The following is a 25,399-nucleotide window of genomic DNA, read 5'->3' as shown; positions in this document are numbered from 1 at the left end:
GGTCTCCTTTCCTACCTTTTTGTTAGCAGTTTAATATTAAAACAAATAAGTTTGATAGCAATCGCTCTTGCTGTTGGAAGTAAAGGACTGCCCTCTAGCCCTCCCCTAGCCCTCTACTTCTATCACATCTTCAAGTTTCTGTTAAAATGTAAATTTTTTCAAACATTTTGACGGCAGATCTCTTTTAGTTTTTATTTATTATTCAGCGTATAGCACATTAAATAGTACTTGTGTATTATATGGTACACACTTGCGAATTTGGATCTCCAGATCAGACAATAACCGGTTTATACCTGTCACTATTTGAAGAAAATTAACTTTGGGTCTATTAAAATATACGTTGTAGGTATATTTTTATAAATTATTTAGTAAATAGAGATCGTATTTTGGTTTGGTTAGTTTAGGTATTAAATATAATGCGTTCTGTGCGGCCCCCCTACTATAATTCTTTGTTGTAGTTCCCATAATTTTGTTACTGAAGTGCGGTATTGTATTTTCATCACATTTTTATATATTTCATTAGGATTAACCTAACATCACTTCTCGAGTGTGTACCATATAATACACAAGTACCCATTAAACTTAACAACGTAACAATCGCAACATAAATTTTCTGACGGCAGTAAAGTGAATCCCTTTGACACTTGGGTCTTGGAAAGCACCCCCCCCCCTCCTCTTCGACGGCCCTGGTTAATTCTCTTTTCAGTATTCCCAAAACGTCTCTGCCATATTTCTTTCGGTTTCTCTCGGATGGATTCTGGTTGTGCCAGAATTCATTCGTTTTTTTTTTCAGTTTCTTGGTTTCGACGTCCAGAATCAACAGGTTTTCGGCGAATTTTACTTCGACCGAGCTGTGTGGCCTTGTGCATAAGAAAACCTGAATAATGATGAGATGTCTCTATGTCTTGAATCGCCAGTGGATAGTCTTTGATGTTAAATAATGATGTTTAAATCAAGATTCAAACATGATTTTGAAAATTTTTGCAAATTTATACAACAATAAAACAATCCAAGTCCTTTGAGTTTGGACTAAGTATCATTGTTTTCTTATGTGCTTTGCTGTGGCCAACTTCAAAGTAAATAGGTGATTACCTATTGAGTTGTCACTCAACAAAATTCACTTGCAATGGTACGCAAAATACTCATTGAAAAGCAAAGATATAGATAATGTGTATTTGGGACAGTTAAGACATTTTTAGTCCATTTTTTTTTAAGCCTGCATTCCCCTTTTTAAATGATAGCAAAGTGTGAAATCAAGTTAAATTAAGTTTTAAATTGGTGGAATTTTGTAGTTTTTGACTCATGGCTTTTTAGGATACTAGGACAGTCAATACTGTTCCGCGGGTCACTGGTTAAAGAGTGAGAGAATATGTCCTACTCATTTAAAGATAGTCACTTAGGATAATTTTGGCAATATTTACTTGGTATATTTTATTGTTTATCAATTTTATTTCAAGTCTAGTTGTAAATGATTATAGCTGAGAGTGTGAGCGTTTCGCGCTCAATGCCGATGAAAACGATATATGAAACCTAATGTATTCATCACTTTATTCTGCAGAGGAAGCGCTTCAATATTTCGTCTATTATAATATACAATCATTTATATTATTGTCTATTCAATGATAATAAGATGAACTCCTCTTTCCTCTACTTCAGATTTTTTTTTCTCTGTTCTTTATTTCCTATGGAATTACTAACAAGAATTTCCCCTTTCTTAGAATTTTCTTAGAGAATTCCTTGTTGCATTCTGGGTATTTTTTATCAAATTTTATATCCCCATAACAGTCATCTTGGTAGATGTCCTTGAAGAAGGCTCGTATTAAAAGAGGATATATAAGTGTCCGCTTTTTTAAGTTTCTCTTTTGTTTACTACTGCCAAACAGTTTAGTTTCTTTGAGGGTAATCTAGCTGAGCTCCTTCATTACGGGAACTATTGTCAGAAATTCTTAGAAAGAATCTAGCTAGTTTCTTAGAAAAAAATGAAATCGGTGCCATAGTATATGCTGTCATTTATAAATTTATATTCTAGCTTCCATTTTTTTTGTGTATATTATTTTGGGGTACTGTTTAGATCTTTTTGCTTTTATGTTTCTCTGTTTTTGTTGTTATATGTCTCTATTTAACTTTAAATTTTCCTTTGTCATTTATTTCTGTTTTGTATTGCTACATCCCACCTCTCTTAAGTACTCTACCGTATTTGCTTTTCTCATATTACATTTTGCCTAGTCAATTTTTAAGTGCGTTGTTTGGATTTTAATTTTTGACTTTGTCTTTATTGTTGTGTTACATTCCGCTTTTTATTGAACATGTAGGGTAGAAAGCTTAAACCTTCCTTTTAAAAAATAAAGCTTTTGATTTCACAGGCTTTTTATCCATTTCCCTTTTTGTACTTTTATCCTTTTTGGGTTTGAAAGAATAAGCTTTTATTTATTTTCCTGGTTCTTTGTCAATAAAACCTTGACACAAAAGTTAGATAAACAATAACAGGAAAAACTTCTTTTTATCAAGATCCTGTTCATAAGTGGTAACAAAATCAAGACAAATCATCTTAACATTTTTTAGAAAAAAAAAATTTTTTTAAGTCCACTTTCTCAATTTAACATTTACAGTTTTTGTTGTTAACTTTTGTTCTTTTCTGGTTCGGTGTCTGAAAAAAAAACCTACACAACTAACACAAGTGTATATAAAATTTCAAGTGTTTTAAATACATTTTTTTATCAACTTTTTTTTATCCTTTTTTCTGTTTTGTCTTAGCATCAAACAAGCTTAACACAAAACCTAGAAATGCAAGAACAAAAACATGCATCCACAAGTGTTCACAAAATTTTGTAAAGTCTTCTTAATACTTTTTAATGAAGTCTATTCTGTAATTTTGTTTTAATTTTGTTTAATTCTTCCATTTTATTTATACACTTGTGTTGTCACTTTGCTATCTTTTCTGGTATTGACACAAAGTATCTTGACTACTTCTTATTCCATTCTAACGACCCTTGTGTGCGAGTCGTTCTTAAAGAATGGGTACCAAAAGTCCGTCTTAAGCGTAAAGAGTGCGAAGTTGAAGAGGGGGCAGACTAATGAGCCATCTTCGGTATTCTAGAACCATTGGTTTAATATGATCACTTCTGGGGGAAACAAATAAATAAATATGCAACCGTGGTCTTATTTAAAATTTCACATTTTTGTTGATAAGGGCTTCAAACCTCTACAATATAATTCTTTTATAAAAAAAAAAGAAAAAAAAAGAAGAAGGTAAAGGATGCAGCACTAGACTCTTAGTCCAAAGCGGCGGTGCTGATCTCCGTTTGATGGCCCTTCAGCCAGGAAGTGCAATGGGGGCAGTCATACTGAGCTTTCGCACACCCTTCCTACTTACCTTCCCCAGATTTCTGCAGGTACCCGTTTAGAGCTGGGTCGACTCTTCCTGAGCTTACAGAGTAACACCACTAACCCCCGTCCCAAACTAAATAACTGGCCACACCAGGTATCGAATCCTCGGTCTTTGGACAAAGGATTCCAAATCTAGCGCGCCCACTACTCGCCTATGACGATAGTTCTTTTATGTGTTGAATTCAATGCCGGTGTATATATTGTTTCACCAAAACTCCTTTTTTAGAGTTTTGGTTACTATTAGCACAAGCTGCTCTTTAATTACAGTTCGTTACCCCCAATTGTGCAATATAAGAAAAATAAATAATGCAATAAGAAGAAGGCTATCGCCTCCCAGTACCTTCATTCAGGCTTAACCCGGGAGATTAGAGATTACATCCTATCTCCCCCTAGCGCCCAATCCCTTTCTATATTTATCTGAAGACTCTTGGAGAGTTAGACAATTTGGGCATAAAAATGTATTCTTTGAAGCATCTAGCATACCCCTCACCTACCCCCGAATATACAATGACTCACCACCCCTACATCATAATAGCTGATGCACAATTATACATCACTGAACATAGTTTTATGAAATATCAAGTGAACCGACTTAGTTAAGTGAAGCATTCAAATAAATTTCTATATTAACCATTCTTATATATTGTGTTCAACCAATCTTATATGGACTGCGTAACTTTTTAGGAGCAAAGCCTCACCATGCGCCATTACTTAATTGGAAACGGGAGGGGGGGGGCTCGATATAGTTTTGATACTTTTAGTCCGATTTCCTATCTCATAATTTTCAATCGATAGCAATTTGTCCCACTTTGGTCCATAATCTTAGTTTGGTGCCACAAAAGGGCAAAAAAACGTCGCTTTCCTATGGCACAAATCCCTTGACTATTTAAGAAGGGCACTAGAAATTTTTAATTCCCTACAAATGAGCCCTCTTCTAATTTTCTAGGACCATTGATTTGATACGATCACCCCTGGGGAAAACAAAAAACAAATAAACACGCATCTTTATTCTCGGATAATGGATAAAATTCTACATTTTTGTTGATAGAAGCTCGAAACCCCTTCTTGCAGGTTCTCTGATATGCTGAATTTGATTATGTGATTTTTATTAATATCACTGGCATTTTTAGGAGTATTTCCCCCTTTTTCTGAAAATCAGGCATATTTTCTCACTTTTCTCACTGGTTATTTCAAACTTAATGAATTCTATATTTTTGAAATCAACATTAAAAGCCAATTCATTTTATATTAGTTGTTATCAAGACTCTTTTTCGCAGAGTTTTAGTTATTATTATCCCGAGTCGCTCCTTACTTACAGTTTGATACTGCGAACCGTTTGAAAAGAAGTGTTAGCATTCTTAGGCCCCAAGTAGTGTAGCAAGCCTTTAAAAATGAGATAAACGCTCTATTTTCATGTGATATTTATCTTAATTTGACACTGCTCAAATTTAATTTAACGTTAATTTAATTTAACGTTTTTAATTCGAATTTAATCTATCTTCTCTATCGATTCTCGAGACCGATCGTTTTATCCCTGAATCCTGTAAATATTAAAAATTATCCTTCCATTCAGAGACTTACGTAGGAGGCGAGGACTACGGGGTCCGCACCCATCCCGAACTCCTAAATTTTCTCGGCATTTCTTATTCTCATTATCAAATAAAATTAGGTTTTTATATTTACTTTCCCCCGAAAATAAATTAATATGTATATGCCTGCTGTCACTGAATCAATTTAATTGCAATAAAAATAAATCATTAGAATTGTACTGGCATTTCTCATCTATGGTATCTATCTTAGATTGGGACTGTTTCCTAACCAAGAAGTTTTTAACCTCTCTTGAATTTTCGAAGATTGAATTTTATAAGATTCTTTTAAAAGACTAAGTTTCTAGAGTCTTGAATAAATCTTGAAACCGATACAAGAACTATGTTTGCCGTCATTTTCCATGTAGTTCAAAGTGTGTTTTCTCCAAGCATGTTTTGTACAAGGAATTTGTTTTGATCCGGGTTACACAAGGTCTAGCACCATCTTTTATGGAGTAATGAATGGCTACGCCACTAGCCGGAGGTTGTGCTTTCTGCTTATTTCTGTTTGTTTATAATTCAAGCTCATGTAATGAAGTGTGAATTATTAATTGTTAAACTGTTTTTTATTATGCTTAAAGATATTGTACAAGAATTAAGGGTATTAAACGTTATGATATTTTAATTACCTTTTTAGCGTCGAAAACGCTTTGTTTGACATCATTTGTTGGTTTCGGTATATCCTCAATTTTTTCAAAAGTAATAAATTGAGAAGCCTAGTTTTGAATCAACTATGCTGTAGGATTTGGGAAGTAATCACTGAGTCTTGGATGAAAAAGTTATAGAGTAATATTTTAACGGCACTGGGGTCTCATATTTTTCTTTATGTCAACTGTTTAGAATAGACACACATATTTGGATTTTAATTTCAGTGGTAGAATTCAAGGTCGTGCCCACAGGGCTTTGGGTTGATCGCCTCCAATGTGAAAGATAAAATGTCGTTGTGGCTAGAAAATACCCAAAAAGAGTTTCCCCGCAGTTGATCCACCCCTTCTAAATGAAAACTATGGATACAGTCTAGGTGGAGCCTAGTTCATCTTCAGTCGAACAGACTTAGGTTTTTTTGTCACATCTTTTGTGAAGATATTCTTATATGAACTTGATATTCCAAGTAATACCTGTATTGGTGACGGAAAGCTATCCAAAGCTTCACTTTTTATCCAGCCCCATTTGGACACAACCCGCTTCTCCGTTGGCCCTATGTGGATAGCCAATTATTATGTGTAATGACAGATACGGATGACAATATGTCATTTAATACGGATGACAATATGTCCGTAAAATGTTGCCTAGACATCCTGATCTTTCTTTCATTATGGTCATATAAAGTGGGATCGGACATCTTTTTCCTAAAACTTTATATATGATATTCAGTCACTCAATTAAGTACCTAATACTGTACCCAAATATTTATCTGGAAAAAATTTAACATAATTTCCTAGCCTTTCGAAGAGCCCAAGTTTCAGAAGCATGTTTGACCACTGTCATTACTTTAGTTTCTAGGATTCTGATCTTATTTCGCAAGAGTTATCTACATGTTCATCAAAACTTTTTCAACTGTGAAAAAACACGCTTTGTCCTGGCTACACTACTTTTAACATGTTCGCTGCATCCGCCGTCTTTACTAATAATACTACCCAGGTAAATAGCGCTATCTATTTTCCAATTACATAACACAACCTCCCATTTTTTCATTACATAACACAACCTCCCATTTTCCCATTAAATAACACAACCTCTTCACCCTCATTTATTGCTAGTCTAAGCAACCTAGTCTTCTTATCATTAAATTTTCAAACCTATTCTTGCACCCTGAAGTCTCAGAAACTCTGAAAAATTCATTCATTGCGTTATCATTTTTACCAAGGACACTCAAACTGTCTTCATAACCTAGGAGAATTTTACCTTCCCATTTGATATCATGTTCTCCTATAATCTTTACTGTGTCCGAAGTTTATACCGTCCGTGTCCGTAACCTTTACCGAAGTTTATCACAGAAAGGCGAAGTGCCATATTAACCTTAAGACCATCACAAATAAAGACATAGAATAATTCGAACTTAAACGAACAAAATTTGCTATCAAAAAATAAATGAAGCCCAAAACCAACAGGAATAAAAATGAACAGTTAAACCAAATATAATAATAACAGATACTGATATAGATGAATAATTAAATCCTAAAACAAACAAAAATTAAATTGAGTTCTCAAATCAAACTTAAAACGAAAAAAAATACTATTAATAAAAGTTTGTCTACTACTCCCTCCCCTATCCCTAAAGGCTCTAAAGGCTACTGCGTCATAAGTATTTTATTGAAAACTATATATTTTGAACAGTGTGCTTTAATTTTTCAAAGCATGTAGGAACAAAAAAAGTTATCTATGCTAATCAACATGACTAGAAAGAGCTAATGAAAATAAACTGAATGTTTAAAATGTGATGGTACAAATTCCTGGAAACCTCAGCAATTCAAGGTTCTATTTAACTGGGATTTTTTTTTATTTTTAAATGTTACAAACATAAAAAGGTAAGATTTTAATTTGGCATATGTTGCTTTAATAAAAGAGAGAGAGAATTCTTTTAAGGATAACAACAGAATATACTTAAAAAGATTTCATAGATGGTTGCAGGAAATTTGTTGATAGGGGAGTGAGTCCAGGAAGTTTGGATTTCTACTTTTACTCTGGAGATGAATATTGTTTCAATGTTATTCTCGATCCCCATTGCCTCCTTGGAAGGAAAAATGGTATTATTTCCACGTAACCTATCACGCTTTTTTCGAAATTCCAACTAAGTTGTTATTTTGTGGTACTCACACATCAACGTTCAAATAGTTGAAGCTATGCATACATTCATTTCAGAAACAACACAAAGTTAAAATTAAGCACGCTTATAGTAAATGATAACATATAATACACAATCACATTCCAGACTCGAGTACAACCATTTCGATGTATAAGTAGAATTGGTTTTACAGTGAATGACACGCCTGCTCATGGGACAGTGATAGAAACTAGATTGTCAAATCCGTGTTTCGCTTCCCTGTAGCTGTTTCACTTATTTTCTGCTACCATTTTGTGCGTTTTCAAGGGTATGTTCCAAAGATTACGAAAAAATATTTTCATTGGAAGAGCCCGGAGAAAAACTGGAGACATATCTAGATTTGGAACAATTGTATAATTTGCGTATCGATAGGCTTGAAGACTAGCAAAATTGAGGTGGTGGAAGAATTCAAGTACCAAGGATCTGTGATGGAGGGCAAAGGAAGTAGCTCAACTCTTATCTATGACAGAAGCGTCAAATCCAGCTGCAAAAAAGATCCGTATCTACGAGGCACTCATCGGACTGGTTCTCCTATATGGATGCGAGTCTTGGACGCTTAAAGTATCGGAGGTACATCATCTGGAAGTCTTTGACCATTCTTGCCTTCGGAGGATGCTCGGCTTCCGACTAACCGACAGAATGGGCAATGCAGATCTCCGTCGATCATGCTCCCTGAGCCTTGGCATCGGGTCAGTTATTAAGAAATACTGTCTCCGCTGGTGCGGGCACATCGAACGCTGACAACCTTAAGTGATGACCAAAAAAGCCCTTCACTGCCAGCCTCTCCCATGTTGGATGAAACGCCAAAGGGAACAATGCAAAACGTGGGTTGCCTGGGTCAAAGCTGACCTCGAACCCAAAGGGGGATTTCGCCGCTTTGGCCGACGGTGGGACAAGAACTGGCTTGAAATCACGCAGGAACGGATCCTAGACCGCCAAAGATGGAGCTCAATTGTTGACGAACTATTGGATGGCAGGGAAGGCTTGCAGCCGTTGTCCTGACCCAGGTAAAAGTAAGTAAGTACTATCGATCTACCGATGTGATACTACAGAGTATTGACGTTTGGGGTATTGTGTTAATTATCAGGCAGTGCTATGACTAGCCAGTAGTAATACGTATATAATTTTCCAATGCTATTGAATCAAAACATGGTCTAATTTGTTAATAGTGTTAAAGGTTAAAATTCTTCCATTTTAGAGTATACAAGAAGCTATACTACTGAGAGGGCATGTAAATTTTGCTTTCGTTCCTTCTCTTTGGCTCCCTGCACAAGTTCGATTCAACGTTGAAGAAAGAGTTTTTCGAAAAGTGACTTAATTTTATACGTTTAGTTCAGGATTAGTCACCTGCACAAGAGAACATAAAAGTCATTAAGTTTCATTTTACCCATTAAAGGCTACGAGCCTGAGAAAATTTCGGTGATTTTCAAAAAAAGGCCAAAAAACCGTTTTCTCAAATTTGCATCTCTTGCCATTTTGGTTTGTTCCCACCTAACCCCACGTGAACAGAGAGAGCACTGAGGAAACAGCTGTAATTGATGCTTCTAGATGTGCCGAGAGTTTAGGCTAAGTTCAAAACAATAAGCTTAAACTTGATCCATAATACTGAAGATTTGGTTGTGTGCCTCCGCTTTAAAAGGTTCTCCTGAGGTGACTATTCCGCTTAAGCCATCTGTCGGTATTTAAACTGAAGATTTATCACAGATATCCAGTCTAGAACTGGGCGAAGGACACAGTATAAGTAATATAGAGTGGCGAACTATTTCTCCAAACATGACACATTTCATAGCGCGTAATTAGGCAAGTTGACCAACCGTCAGAGGAATATGTCAGCAGAAGTTTATACTTCAGAGCCATAGTATCAGTTGCTTTTTGGTTTTTCATCGGAAATATTTGTCATTGCGCATGCGCAAAGGCGAGGTCACGAAGCTTGTGTGGATTTAGATCTGTGTCAAAAAATTTCAATGGAGAGTATAGGACTTTTCGCTACTTTATCTTACCTTTACCGTGGTGAAGGACTAGCACCATATAGGGCATTATGAAGTACCTAGTTTAAATTTGGCAAAACCGAGATGGATAATTTTTTTTTTACAGTTTTATATAGTTGTTGTCTATAAATTTTACTTGCTTTCACGGTTGTTCCAAGCACTCTTTGGCTGTCACTTTAAAATCAAAAATATATACAATTCTTTACATCCCTTTGTGTTTCACTTATACTATAGGCTCGTGATTTTCTTAAGCATTTGAACCAAATGGCCAGGAAAAGGGGGGTCATAACTTATTATGTCATCTGAAATTGTGAGCTTAGTTTGCAAATAAACTTAGTAAACACGCACGTGGAAATGAACTTCTTTCCTTATTATGTGACTACCTCTTTCATGTCGCAATCAAGCAACATCTCCTTACAAGCAAACTATGGATCAGTCAGTCACCTGCCCAAGAGGATATAAGAATCGTTTTCCCGAATTTGCCTCTCTTGCCCTGTTGGTGAGTTCCCACGCGAATGGAGGGAGCACTTGGGAAACGATAGTAGTTGGTGCTTCCACACAGTGGCGCCTATTTCCGAAGATGTAGGGGGGAGGCAAGGATTTTTTCAATTTTTTAATGAAGAAAAAACCGGATTACTTTGAGCGAATATTCCTAAAACAAGTGGTTACCATAGATCTTAATTCTGTTAATAGATTTTTAATGGATTACAGTTATTTCTAAAAACTATTTTTTGTTAATTACAAAAGTCAGTATATGTTGCAATTTCCTTTTAAATGTTCCATTAAATAGCTCTTTATGATGTTCCAGTACCCATCTAGCTGTGGAGAAGGAGAAACAGGAAAAAAAAGATACTGTCGATGCAGAATATCGTGGCTGTAGCCACTTTCTTTGTTATTCAAGCCAAGGGACGGTAAGTTTCCTTTGATGGGTTTTCGGACAAGGCGGTTCCAATTATGTTCTTCGTGTTTTGACCTGACACCATTTTTAGGAGTCTTAGGAGGACAAGGCTATCAAATACCCACTAAAAAAACGAAGCACAGGGGTGAAAAATAAAAACGACCAGTTAGCCAGTATCGCTGCTTTAATATAGCACATACCTAAAATAGAAAATAGCTATGAAATGGAAATGAGAAGTTATTTTTCAAAGCCGAAGGGGGTGGGGGCAATTACTACCCCCCTAATCGGCGTGCCTGCTTCCACATGAGCCAAAAGTTGAGGCTAAGTTCAAAACAATAAGCTTAAACTTTACCAAAATAATAAATATTCTGTCGTGTACCTGTTTTCATGAGGTGACTATTCCGCTTAGGCCATCTGTCGGTATTTAAATTGAAGATCTATCACAGGTATCCAGTCCAGAACTAGGTGAAGGACCAACACCATAACAGACATTTTGAAGTGCATGGTTTAAATTTGGCAAAAGTGAAAAGAATAATTTTTCTTAATTCTTTCAAAGTTGATTTTCCTGCTTATAAATGTCGCTATGCTTATAAATACTTTTTCCAAGCACCCTTTGGCTGTCATTTTAAAATCGAAAATGTGTACAATTCCTTACTTCTCTTCGTGTTTCACTTACACTACAGGCACCTGATTTTCTTAAGTATTTAAACCAAATGGTCAAAAAAAGAGGGGAGGGGGGTACTTATCCCCTATCATGCCTTAAAATTGTATGCGTACTGTTGTTGATAAGCTTATCGGGGCGTAATTTGCTATGGGTCAGGGGGGGGGGGAACTTCTATTTTCACTTGATTTGGGAAAATTGGTTACAACTTTGTCCCTCTCCCCAGTATTTCGAAGAAATTACGCCACTGAAGCTTAGTAAATATGCGCTTGAAAATGAACTTCGGGTTTTCTTTGCATTTTGCGACAACCCCTTTCTGTCATAATCAAGCAACACTTTCTTGAAAGCAAACTATGGATCAAGTCCCTATGGCCTTCTCTTTTTTCCACTAAATTTCAGAAAAAGAAAAAACCTCATTATTATAATTTTCTCATGCAATAAACCAATTACACCTCAATTTATTATTTCAACTACTCTTAAAACATTATTACAGCCAATTGGTCAGCAAATGACCTATATTCAAATTCTATCATACCGAACATTTGACTGTTTATCTTCAACCGCTAATTGCTGTAACATAATTCTCGGGCCAGCAATGGTTAACCTTTCGTTAAGGTGCAGCAACGATGTGTAAAGCAATCTGGTCAGACTTGTATACACATTTGTCGTTTTGTTTCCCAAGTGGCTTATAAGTGATTCATTTCGATCCGAACGTTGTTATATTATGTAGGTTTAGTTTTTAAACCTGGATGGCCATTTAGTGCTGATAAATTAATAATAGCTAAAAGTTTAGCTCTAACAAAGAGCCCATTAAGTGAGAGATTGCAAAAGTCCCGATCAGGATAAAGTGTTGAGGAAACAGTGCTGTAAGTAGGCCTACTAAGTCTCATGGTTTAGCAGGGGAATGGCCGAATTCCGTTTCGGGAAAGAACACGCAGGCACGTACGAACAAATACAGGTATCTGCCTAGAAATCTAAGTAGAGAGAAGAAAACATGTCGAGAAAACAATTCTTACTTTATAATATGCAGAATAATCATAGTTAACACATTTTGCACGTAGCCTCGCTTTATCCCCAACCCCCAATTTGTAAATATATAGCCGAAATTTTTTATTTTAATGTATTCTGCCATCCATAACTTGTTGTTCCAGTTTTTCTTTCGCCACAGTTTATTCAATTTACAGATACACTGGTTAAAACAGCAGACGCATTGGGGAATAGATAGAAAATATGGTACTGTTCTATTAGCTGCAAGACACGCTAGACAGGGGTGTCCCACGGGGGGGGGGAGAGTGGCGCCTCCCCCCTCCAACTTTTTAAATAAATTTAGAAATATAGTTTATAAAGTTTATAGTTTATGTATTTTATAAGTTTAGAAATATAGTCTAGAAATATTATTTTTTAGAAATATAGAAAAATAGTTTAGAAATTTTGCAAAATAAGCTGAGATTTATCAAAATTCTTGATTTCTGCAGAAAATTCGGCATAAATCACGTAGCGATTCGGTAAAATTTACGAAGATCACCCCCCCCCCCCCAATAAGATGAGCCTCAGGACGCCCTGACGCGAAAAGTGGAGTTTTGTTAATGCTAATGAAATAAAACAAAATATGATGAAAATATAATAGTTTAGAAACAAATTTCGGCTATATATTTGCATATTGGGAGGGGGGGGGGGGGGGTGAAGCCTAGCATATATTAAATACGTAAGCTAATCTAGCCTACGTACCTCCCCCCCCCTAAACCCCAACAAAATAAAGTAAATATTGTAAACGGAAAGATAAACCACTGTTTGCAACGCTGGGCATGAATTCTCCATTGAAACAACCTGTTTGACTAGTTTCATTTATCATCTTCGCTATATGAAATCAATGTGTCTTGTAACTAATAGAACAGTACCGAAAATAATTCATTTGGGCTATATATTTGCACCTTCGGGGTGGGGGTGGGGGGTGGGTAAAGTATTGTTCGCTAGGCAAGTACCCAAACATATTTTTACTGGACGCCGAACTCGAAAAGGTGTGAAAATAGGGTAAGGTAATCCTGCGTGGACTTCTCCTGAGAAGGAAACATTACAATAATCAAGAAGCGGTACACTTGAATTTGCTATTAAAACTGTCCCAATATGATATTCCATACCAGTGGCGGATCCAGGGGGAGGGGGCGCCCCCCTAACGTAGTCTAAAGTAGTGTAATTTACTTAATTAACGGAAGTTTCCGTTATTTAACTTGCTCATGACGCAAGTTTATCGGATCAACCTATTTTGCCCCCCCCCCATAAAAAAAGTCCTGGATCCGCCCTTGATCCATACTGAAACAATTGCGCGTTAACCCTTTCTCTTCCTAATGGACCAGGTATAACCTTAGCTTACATACAAAACTGGGGAAAACGCGGATTAAAATGTGAAGGACCCTGTAAATAATATTAACATATTATTTTTCTATCTAAGTGTTTTCTTGTAAATTTTTTCTGCTTGGTGGGAAACTACATTGTACCTATATTTTAATTCAATATTTAGTTGGTATTTTGGTTAAGTTACGTTACGTATTTAATATAATGGTTTCTGGGCGGCCCCCGTCCCTAATTCTTTGTTGTGGTTTTCATCATTTTGTTGATAAAGTATTATATTTGCATCCTATTTTGTTTTATTTCATTAGCATTAACCAAGCTTCACTTCTCGACAGAACTTGAGTTTGGTGGCTTTAAGACACTTAAGACACTTTCATTGCATTCATGAGAATTCGGTAAATTTGTGCCTTTCTCGATTATGTTGCTAGATAAAACATGTGCATACCACTCGGTGCCCCTTTTAACGCTCATTCCAAATATAGGCTACTAATCACCACCCTTGCAAGTGTGCCGAGTCTTCCTTTTATCTGAATAGACATGACCTTAGGCTATATCGAAAGCTTTGCTGATCCTCCAATTTGTATTAATTTTTGTGCTCAATTCTCATCAACAATTTGTTTCATAATGTCAAATAAAGGCAAATTAGAAAAAAATGAATCATCAAAATTTGTATGATAATCATGCGTGTCGATTCCCCCTGTGAAGGAAACAATATAATAGCAATGGAGGTGAAGGCCTACTTCACCATTCTTTCCAATTAAAATGTTTACTGCCATGGTAATTCCGTGCCACTCCTCCCCGTGTCCCCATAATGTGGCTAGGCTTTCGTCATTAAAGCAAGCATCGTTTTTTGAAAGGGTGTTGAATGGGGAAACATTATGTGGCCACTCTTTTTTATTATAATATTTCCTACTCAGGAGGAATTTTGGTGCATAAATACCCAAAAAAGAATACAGCACAAAGCAGCAAAATCAGCAAATCTTTAGATATATACTGGAATCTCTGAGTCACAGTTACTAGAAAGCCACCGAAAAATTCAACAAATATAGATTTTCCAGGAGTAAGAAATTTGTTATTATGGTATTTGCTCAGAAAAGGCTGTGAACTAGACCGTTGCAGGGCCGGATTGAAATCTTGGGCACCCTTAGGCCCCAAATCTTTGGCGCCCATAAGGGAGACGCAGAGAATAAAGGGGAAATCCTCAAAATTCGAGGATAGTGGAAGCCCTGAACAAAAGGCAACTTTATAAGTTTATAAGCGGCTACTGCATTTCTGTGTTGTTTTAAAATCACTTTTCGGTGAATAGGCAACGCAGCAGCAAATTGCACTTGGCACTTTGACGATAAATCACATCAGTTCATTTTTCGTAAGAAAAAAAATCGCTCAGTGTTTTTTGGTGCCCCTCGACATTGTGCGCCCCTAGGCCTGGGCCTATGCGTAAATCCTGGTCTGGACCATTGCCGTAAAATTTTAAATCCATGGGACTTTGAGAGGCCTGCTTCAAAGGACTGTTCCACCGTGGGTACGTGCCTGTGTTCAACTGAGGCACGGGTGTTATCTTAGACGTTATGTAAAGAAACACTATGCAAGGGGCTAAAATCCCGAAAATTTACCTTTGTTGTAAGGTGATTCTTATGTTATTTAAGTGGTGCAGTCGTAGATGCCTTTATTTCTCCCTTTATAGGGGAGGTAAACTCTGGCCCTAAGGTAATTTAACCTTGGTAGCGTGCCTTAGGCTATGACCGGACTAATGAGGCGTACCGATGGGTATGTTCGAGGGGCTAAAGGTAGATCATAGAAAGGCTTGCTATGATGCAATAATTTTATTCAATTAATATATAATAATACTAGATATATACTTTCTACTGGGACTGGCTGTCTCAAATAGGCCACAAGCCTCGGAAAACTGCAATAATATATAATAGGATACTTAGACACTTACAATGATTCGACAATATTCCAAGGTATTTCTAAATCAACGGACCATCGAGGTCAGTCCGACAAAAAAGTAGTATCAGTCTACCCCTTCCCATAAAATTATCTTTTATACATTTTTATCAACCACACCTTCCTTTAACCAGCTGACGCAAAAACTAGGAAGTGGTGATTTCTCAATTTCCTGTTGAGCAGAAACCTGGCAGGAAATATTCCTTATCCTAATAAAAAGTAGTATTTCTAAACTTTGTATTTGCGTCTTAATATATTTTTACTAAATTCGTAATTAACTAAATTAGAAAGCTTTACCACAATACTTCTCATTTAAAGAAGAATTGTCCCAATTCTCAATTTTTTACTTTTAAAGAAATTTATTTTCGTTTACAACTATTATTCCGCCATTTTTGCGTCATTAGGTGCATATATCTTCAATGGATTTTCTTAGGGTTATGTTTCTGGTCCAATATTGGCCATCCTCTTTTTTTGTCGAAGGATTTCAATTTGAAATTTATCCTTTTTTCTCTTTCTCCCTGTCTTTAGGACTAAAAAATACTCTTTTTACCATTCTTCATAAGCAAATTCTGTTTTAATTTTACCCCAAGTGGCTTAAGCATTATATTATTGTTTCTGCTTAAATTAGATTTCAAGTTTTATTATAAAAGTTAAAGAATTATTTGAGTTTAAATTTAATTTCCATTAGTAATTTAATTTGTCTGTATGATTTGGTTGATATACCGCTTATTTTTTGTTTTAGAAACGCCTTGAATAATTTATAAACATTTTAGATTTTTAAATTTTCATATTTTTTTTCAGCACAAAGTATTGTTATATATCTCAATTACATTAGCCGTATGGGCTGTGTAATATACTCTCAAGCCCTAAATTAGATTCTGACTATAACTTAATTTCCAAAAAACTTTTAGTAAAGTATTTATAACAGGGATAGTCTCTAAAATATCTGTCGATCGGTTTTTGTTTGTTGCCCAATTATATAAGACGATAGTACTGGACGATTTTGAATTTACTGCAAAATATGTTATGTAAAAAAGTCTGTCAAAATAATATTGAAAAAAAATGGATACGAAAGTTTGTTATAAAAGATTTAATTTTCAAAAAAAAGCTAAGGTTGTATATAAAGCGAATATTCATATTAGTGTACACATAAAGCATAAGGTTTTACGTATCTAGTAAAAAGAAACACTCAATTTTGTAAATTTTAACTACTTTTCATTATCTTTCCCTCTTTTAATTATTTTAAAAATAACATTTTGCCAAAATCGAAACGTTATGTTTCTTGCTGGATTTTCTTTTCAAACTTAATACTTAACGAATTGTTTCACAATAAAAATATTTATACGTTGACTCAAAGTCAAACATTTATATATAGCCTTAAATCATTTGTTAAAACTTAAAGTAAATAAAAACATAGAATATACATATAAGCATTGTGTTAATTCACGTTATATGTATGTATATATATATATATATATATATATATATATATATATATATATATATATATATATATATATATATATATATATATATATATATATATATATATATATATATATATATACATATATATATATATATATATATATATATATATATATATATATATATATATATATATATATATATATATATATATATATATATATATATACATATATATACATATACATATGCATATATATATATATATATATATATATATATATATATATATATATATATATATATATATATATATATATATATATATATATATATATATATATATATATATATATATATATATATATATATATGTATATATATATATATATATGTGTGTGTGTGTGTGTGTGTGTGTGTGTGTGTGTGTGTGTGTGTGTGTGTGTGTGTGTGTATGTGTGTGTGTGTGTGTGTGTGTGTGTGTGTGTGTGTGTGTGTGTGTGTGTGTGTGTGTGTGTGTGTGTGTGTGTGTGTGTGTGTGTGTGTGTGTGTGTGTGTGTGTGTGTGTGTGTGTGTGTGTGTGTGTGTGTGTGTGTGTGTGTGTGTGTGTGTGTGTGTGTGTGTGTGTGTGTGTGTGTGTGTGTGTGTGTGTGTGTGTGTGTGTGTGTGTGTGTGTGTGTGTGTGTGTGTGTGTGTGTGTGTGTGTGTGTGTGTGTGTGTGTGTGTGTGTGTGTGTGTGTATGAAGTTATGTTGATACATAACTTAAATGTTAAAAACAAATAATAATTATGTACCCTAATAATTTATTTAATCACTGCAATATTTGTTAGTAGAAAGGCCTCAATTAATCGTGGCATTACCACGTGGTTTATGGTTTTCTCAGTGAGAATGAAAAAACAGGAATTTTCTCACTTGAAAAAACATGAATTTTCTCACTTTTATGGATGTTTCTTGGACGATTATGGGTGTTGGTCAATTTATTTTATGTTTTTCATGGATGTCAACAACAATTTATGTCTGTTTTATGGTTTTTGTCAGTGAGAATGAAAAAACAGGAACTTTCTCCCATTTATGGATGTTAACAGCAATTTATGTCTGTTTTATGGTTTTTGTCAGTGAGAATGGAAAAACAGGAACTTTCTCACATTTATGGATGTCAACAGCAATTTATGTCTGTTTTATGGTTTTTGTCAGTGAGAATTTGAAAAACAGGAACTTTCTCACTTTGATGGATGTCAACATCAATTTATGTCTGTTTTATTGTTTTTGTGAGTGAGAATTGTAAAAACAGGAACTCTCTAACTTTCATGGATGTCAACAGCAATTAATGTCTGTTTTATAGTTTTTGTCAGTGAGAATGAAAAAAAAGGAACTTTCTCATTGTAATGGATGCCAACAGCAATTTATGTCTGTTTTATGGTTTTTGTCAGTGAGAATGGAAAAACAGGAACTTTCTCATTTTGATGGATTATTGAGTCTAGCGGGTGACACATGACACGTGACACATGACACATGACTGGTTTCTTTGATCTTTAGGCTAACCTAACCTGAGAAATTGATTTACATAATCGGCAGGGAATTATTGATTCACGAAAGGGAAATTAAGAAACATTATGGCTTCTTTAATCTTAGGTCTGAGGGATAAACGTTCTTTAGGTCAGAGAGAAAAATTAATATTCTATTTTTAAATAGGGCTTCATTGATCTTTAGTGTCAGGAATTAGAAATGACATCACTTGTTATCTTGGAATTATGTGGGAGTCTAAAGAGATAGAAATTCTATTTTTAAATACGGCTTCACTGAGCTTTAAGTCGGAGAGATAAATTGATATTCTAACGAAACCTTAATAGTGTAGCTAGGAACATTTATGAGATGAAGAGATTAACGTAGGAAAGGGTTTCCTAGAAATTTGAAATGTGAAAGCACAGAGAAGCCAAAAACAAAAGGAACACGCTGAGATTACGTTTAGGGATTATTTGGGTGAAACGGTTTTAGACATTTTATGGAATTATTTCGGCGAAACAGTTAGAGACATTTTAAAAGATGATTTTAGAAAAGGTTTTAGAAGAGGTTTTGAGTGTGGTCGTTATAGTAAACAAGTTCTATTTGAACAGTGTCGTGAGGTCCTCTACCCCAACCCCAAAGGGCCCCGATCACCCTACCCCAACCCCAAAGGGCTTCGATCCCCCACCCCAACCCCGAAGGAAGCCCCCAGCCCCCAAAGGTCCCCCGGGCTCCCAAAGGACTCTCGGTACCCCTTCCCCCCATTTTTTAAAATAATTTTGAATTTTTTAACATGATATTCTTTTAACTTTTTTACGTATCTTAAAATGACATGAAATATGCTTACGGCTCTACCAATCGTACTCTGTTCTTGTTCATAGGCACGACGCGGCTTTCCCATTGGTACTCTATGGCAAGTTATCGACACTACCTAGTTTAATGCGTGCATTAAATCAGTATTTTTTACGCAGTGGAAGGATAAACACACAATTCATATCTGTAAAAAGTGAAGAAGAATTATTCGACGAAAATATGTGCACATGATAAAATCATCGTCGTGTTGAATGCTGACAAGGAGAAATACCTGAACTATGAAACGAGTGCAAGTGGTAACACTATTGGAAATGTATGCATGCATTGTCATGACAGCGAGAAGTTATATTCCTTTTGAGTATCCCAAGAATTTCCATCATGCAAACGGTGGATATGCGAGAGTAACATTACCAGAGAAAGTAGTACTCAAAGAGAATGCCAACGTAAAAATAATAGTTGATGAAGAGGGACAATTTCTAGCTAATGGTTCTGGTAGCATGTTAGCCGTTGATAGATCTTATTGCTATCTTTCCGGTGTTAGCATTCGAATGAAAGCAAAGGGAAAAAGAAGGCATGCATACAGCTGCACCAACATCATAAATCATATCTTGTCAATGTGTCAAAACTGCTATCTATGTAAAAATAATGTGACAATAGACAGTTAAATCGTAGGCAGAATAAAAAGGACATTAGCAGACAATATCATCAATGAATATAAAGACGAATTGACGGAAAGTGAAGCGCAAGGGTACTAATAATGTATAATAATGTATTTAACGTATTTTTATATTAATATTCTACATGTCATTATTTCATTAAAAATATCTTATGCATTATTTTGTTAAGTGTTCATTATTTTTAGGGTATGCTAGAACGTCAAATGTTCAGAATATCTATTAAAAGGGTCAGAGATGTAAGAAAAAGAATTTTTAGAGATAAAGATACTACTAGCAGGCTCAATTTTTCATAGAAGATAGAAAAGTTCATGATCTCTTCTGAATTTTACCAAAGAACAGAATTCAGTTCTAATTTCTCCAGAGAAAACAAAAATCTTCCACTTCAGTTCTTTATTTCACAAAGACATAAAGAAATTTAAAGTTCAATTCTAAATTTTTCGGTGGAAGATAGAAAAAGTAATGCCATACTTATGAATGTTTTCACAGAAGATAAAAAGTTCTAGTCCAATTTAAAATTTTCTCAATGAAGTGAAGAAAAGTTCAAGTTCTCTACTGAATTTTACCAAAGAACACAATTCAATTCTAATTTCTCCAGAGAAAATAAAAATCTTCCACTTAAGTCCTTTATTTCACAAAGACATAAAGAAATTTAAAATTCAATTCTAAATTTTTCGGTGGAAGATAGAAAAAGTAATACCATACTTGTGAATATTTTCCCGGAAGATAAAAAGTTCTAGTTCAATTTAAAATTTTCTCAACGAAGTGAAGAAAAGTTCAAGTTCTCTTCTGAATTTTACAAAAGAACACACTTCAATTTTAATTTCTACAGAGAAAACAAAAATCTTCCAATTAAGTTCTATATTTCACAAAGACATAAAGAAATTTAATGTTCAATTCTAAATTTGTCTGTGGAAGATAGAAAAATTGATAACAGACGTGTGAATATTTTCACGTAAGATAAAAAGTTATAGTTCAATTTGAAATTTTCTCAACGAAGTGAAGAAAATTTCAAGTTCTCTACTGAATTTTAAAAAAGAACACAATTCAATTCTAATTTCTCCAGAGAAAATAAAAATCTTCCACTTCAGTTCTTTATTTCACAAAGACATAAAGAAATTTAAAGTTCGATTCTAAATTTTTCGGTGGAAGATAGAAAAAGTAATACCATACGTGTGAATATTTTCACGGAGGATAAAAGGTTGTAGTTCAATTTTCAATTTTCTGAACGAAGTAAACAAAATTTCAAGTTCGCTTCTGAACTTTACCAAAGAACACACTTCAATTCTAATTTCTCCAGAGAAAATGAAAATCTTCCACTTCATTTTTAAGTTCCACAATGAAATAAAGAAATTTAACGTTCTATTCTAAATATTTAGATGAAAGATGGAAAAAGTAATACTATGATTGTGATTATTTTCCATGAAGATCAAAAGTTTCACTTTATTTATAATTTTTCTTAAATTCAGTTCTGATTTTTCTCAAAGAGATGAAAAATTTAAAGTTCTGTTCCAAATTTTCTAACCTAACCTAATCATACACCTAACTGAGAGACAGGCAAAAAGTTAGGTGTATGATTAGGTTAGGTTAGATTAAGTTAGGTTAGGTTAGGTTAAGTTAGGTTAGGCTAGGTTAGGCTAACCTAGCCTAACCTAACTTAACCTAACCTAACTTAACCTAACCTAACTTAACCTAACCTAATCATACACCTAACTTTTTGCCTGTCTCTCACCTAACCTAAGCTAACCTAAGTGAAGCGTACGTGGGCTAACCTAACCTAAATTAACCTAACCTCAACTAAACTAACTGAATCCATACTAAACTTACCTAACCATACTCTACACAAAAGTTTAGTTTAAATTATAATGAGCCCTAATGATAAGTTATCCTAAACTAACCTAACTTAAACATGTAGAAATGTTTCTATTTATTTATTAATATTTATTTATACCTAACCTAACCTATTGTTTTGGAGGTTAGATGAACGAGTTTGAACGATTGTCTTTAATAATAGAAGGAGTCGCTCATTTTATAATTTAAAAATTTTATGGGTAAATACATAATACAAAGGAGCTAAAATTTAATTTAAAATTATAATATAAATTTAAATTTTTAATATCTTTGAGAAAAAACCAGAACTGAAGTTGAACCTTTTTATTTTCTTGGAAAAATTAGAAGAGAACTTTGAATTTTTTATGTCTTTGAGAAATTAAGAACTGAAGTGGAAGCTTTTTTCATTTTCATTGGTAAAATTCAGAATTGAGCTAACTTTTTTATCTTCTTTAAGAAAATTCAGAAGAGAACTTCAACATTTAGCACTTCTTCGAGAAAACTCAGAATTCAAGTGATGCACCTTATCTTCGTGTCGAATATTCAAAATCAATGTATAAGTTTTTCTATCTTCTATGAAAAATTTGGAACAAAACTTTAAATTTTTCATCTGTTTGCAATAACTCGGAACTGAATTTAAGAAAATTATAATTAAAGTGAAACATTTTATCTTCACTGGAAAATAATCACAATCATAGTATAACTTTTCCTATCTTCTACAGAAAAATTTAGAACTGAACTTTAAATTTTTTATATCTTTGAGAAATTATGAACTGAAGTGGAAGGTTTTTTCATTTTAATTGGTAAAATTCAGAATTGAGCTAACTTTTTTCTCTTCTTTAAGAAAATTCAGAAGAGAACTTGAACATTTTGCCCTACTTCGAGAAAGTTCTGAATTAAAGTGGAGTTCCTTATCTTAATGTTGAATATTCACAATCAATGTATAACTTTTTCTATCTTTTATGAAAAATTTTGAACAGAACTTTAAATTTTTCATTTCTTTGAGAAAAATCAGAACTGAATTTAAGAAAAATTATAAATAAAGTGAAACTTTTGATCTTCATGGAAAATAATCACAATCATAGTATTACTTTTTCTTTCTTTCATCTAAAAATTTAGAATATGACTTTAAATTTCTTTATTTCATTGTGGAACTTAAAACTGAAGTGGAAGATTTTTGTTTTCTCTGGTGAAATTAGAATTGAAGTGTGTTCTTTGGTAAAATTCAGAAGATAACTTGAACTTTTCTTCACTTAGTTTCTAAAATTTTAATTTGAAATATAACTTTTTATCTTCCAGGAAAATATTCACAAGTATGGTATGACTTTTTATATCTTCCACCGAAAAATTTAGAATTGAACTTTAAATTTCTTTATGTCCTTGTGAAATAAAGAACTGAATTGGAAGATTTTTATTTTCTCTGGTGAAATTAGAATTGAATTTTGTTCTTTAGTAAAATTCAGAAGAGAACTTGAACTTTTCTTCACTTTGTTGAGAAAATTGTAAAATGAACTAGAACTTTTTATCTTCCGAGAAAATATTCAAAAGCATGGTATCACTTTTTCTATCTTCAACCGACAAATTTAGACTTAAACTTTAAATTTCTTTATGTCTTTTTGAAATAAAGAAATGAAGAGGAAGATTTTTATTTTCTCTGGAGAAATTAGAATTGAATTTTGTTCTTTGGTAAAATTCCGAAGAGAACTTGAACTTTTTTATCTTCTGTGAAAAATTTGGAACAGTATTTTAAATTTTTCATCTCTTCGAGAAAATATTCACAGGTATGGTATTACTTTTTCTATCTTCCACCGAAAAATTTAGTATTGAACTTTAAATTTCTTTATGTCTTTGTGAAATATAGAACTGAAGTGGAAGATTTTTATTTTATCTGGTGAAATTAGAATTGAATTGTGTTCTTTGGTAAAATTCAGAAGAGAACTTGAATTTTTCTTCACTTCGTTGAGGAATTTTTAAATTGAACTAGAACTTTTTATCTTCCGGGAAAATATTCACAAGTATGGTATTACTTTTTCTATCTTCCACCGAAAAACTTAGAATTGAACTCTAAATTTCTGTATGTCTTTGTGAAGTAAAGAACTTAAGTGGAAGATTTTTATTTTCTCTGGTGAAATTAGAATTGAATTGTGTTCTTTGGTAAAATTCTGAAGAGAACTTGAGCTTTTTTATCTTCTGTGAAAAATTTGGAACAGTATTTCAAATTTTTCATCTTTTCAAGGAAATATTCAAAGGTATGGTATTACTTTTTCTATCTTCCACCGAAAAATTTAGAATTGAACTTTAAATTTCTTTATGTCTTTGAGAAATTAAGAACTTAAGTGGAAGCTTTTTATTTTCTCTGGTGAAATTAGAATTGAATTGTGTTCTTTGGTAAAATTCAGAAGAGAACTTGAATTCTTCTTCACTTCGTTGAGAAAATTTTAAATTGAACTAGAACTTTTTATCTTCCGGGAAATTATTCACAAGTATGGTATTACTTTTTCTATCTTCCACCGAAAAATTTAGAATTGAACTCTAAATTTCTTTATGTCTTTGTAAAATAAAGAACTTAAGTGGAAGATTTCTGTTTTCTCTGGAGAAATTAGAATTGAATTGTGTTCTTTGGTAAAATTCAGAAGAGATCTTGAACTTTTCTTCACTTCGTTGAGAAAATTTTAAATTGAACTAGATCTTTATATCTTCCGGGAAAATATTCACAAGTATGGTATTACTTTTTCTATCTTCCACCGAAAAATTTAGAATTGAACTTTAAATTTCTTTATGTCCTTGTAAAATAAAGAACTGAAGTGGAAGATTTTTATTTTCTCTGGTGAAATTAGAATTGAATTGTGTTCTTTGGTAAAATTCAGAAGAGAACTTGAATTCTTCTTCACTTCGTTGAGAAAATTTTAAATTGAACTAGCACTTTTTATCTTCCGGGAAAATTTTCACAAGTATGGTATTACTTTTTCTATCTTCCACTGAAAAATTTAGAATTGAACTTTTAATTTCTTTATGTCTTTGTGAAATAAAGAACTTAAGTGGAAGATTTTTATTTTCTCTGGATAAATTAGAATTGAATTGTGTTCTTTGGTAAAATTCAGTAGAGAACTTGAACTCTTCTTCCCTTCGTTGAGAAAATTTAAAATTGAACTAGAACTTTTTATCTTCCGTGAAAATATTCACAAGTATGGTATTACTTTTTCTATCTTCCACCGAAAAATTTAGAATTGAACTCTAAATTTCTGTATGTCTTTGTGAAATAAAGAACTGAAGTGGAAGATTTTTGTTTTCTCTGGAGAAATTAGAATTGAATTGTGTTCTTTGATAAAATTCCGAAGAGAACTTGAACTTTTTTATCTTCTGTGAAAAATTTGGTACAGTATCTTAAATTTTTCATCTCTTCGAGAGAATATTCACAAGTATGGTATTACTTTTTCTATCTTCCACCGAAAAATTTAGAATTGAACTTTAAATTTCTTTATGTCTTTGTGAAATAAAGAACTGAAGTGG

The 25,399-nt window shown here is 33.5% G+C and overlaps 1 protein-coding gene across 2 annotated transcripts in view; it reads left to right on the top strand.

Annotated features, from left to right (window-relative positions):
* Nucleotides 1–11,948: 11,948 nt before the first annotated feature.
* Nucleotides 11,949–25,399, top strand: part of LOC148949840 (short-chain dehydrogenase/reductase family 9C member 7-like) — a 162,191-nt gene continuing 148,740 nt past the window's right edge. The window contains exon 1 of one of the 2 annotated variants that reach the window (XM_089091325.1): nt 11,949–12,070. The gene's annotated coding sequence lies outside the window, so the exon portion shown is untranslated. Of the gene's footprint in view, nt 12,211–25,399 lie in introns of both variants that reach the window. The other variant, XM_089091324.1, reaches the window with a different exon arrangement.

This window comes from Artemia sp. Qi Xiang Cuo, chromosome 7, assembly GCF_049724085.1.
Source record: "Artemia sp. Qi Xiang Cuo chromosome 7, ASM4972408v1, whole genome shotgun sequence".
Lineage (NCBI taxonomy): Eukaryota > Metazoa > Arthropoda > Branchiopoda > Anostraca > Artemiidae > Artemia > Artemia sp. Qi Xiang Cuo.
This window is presented reverse-complemented; position numbering and strand designations above follow the sequence as displayed.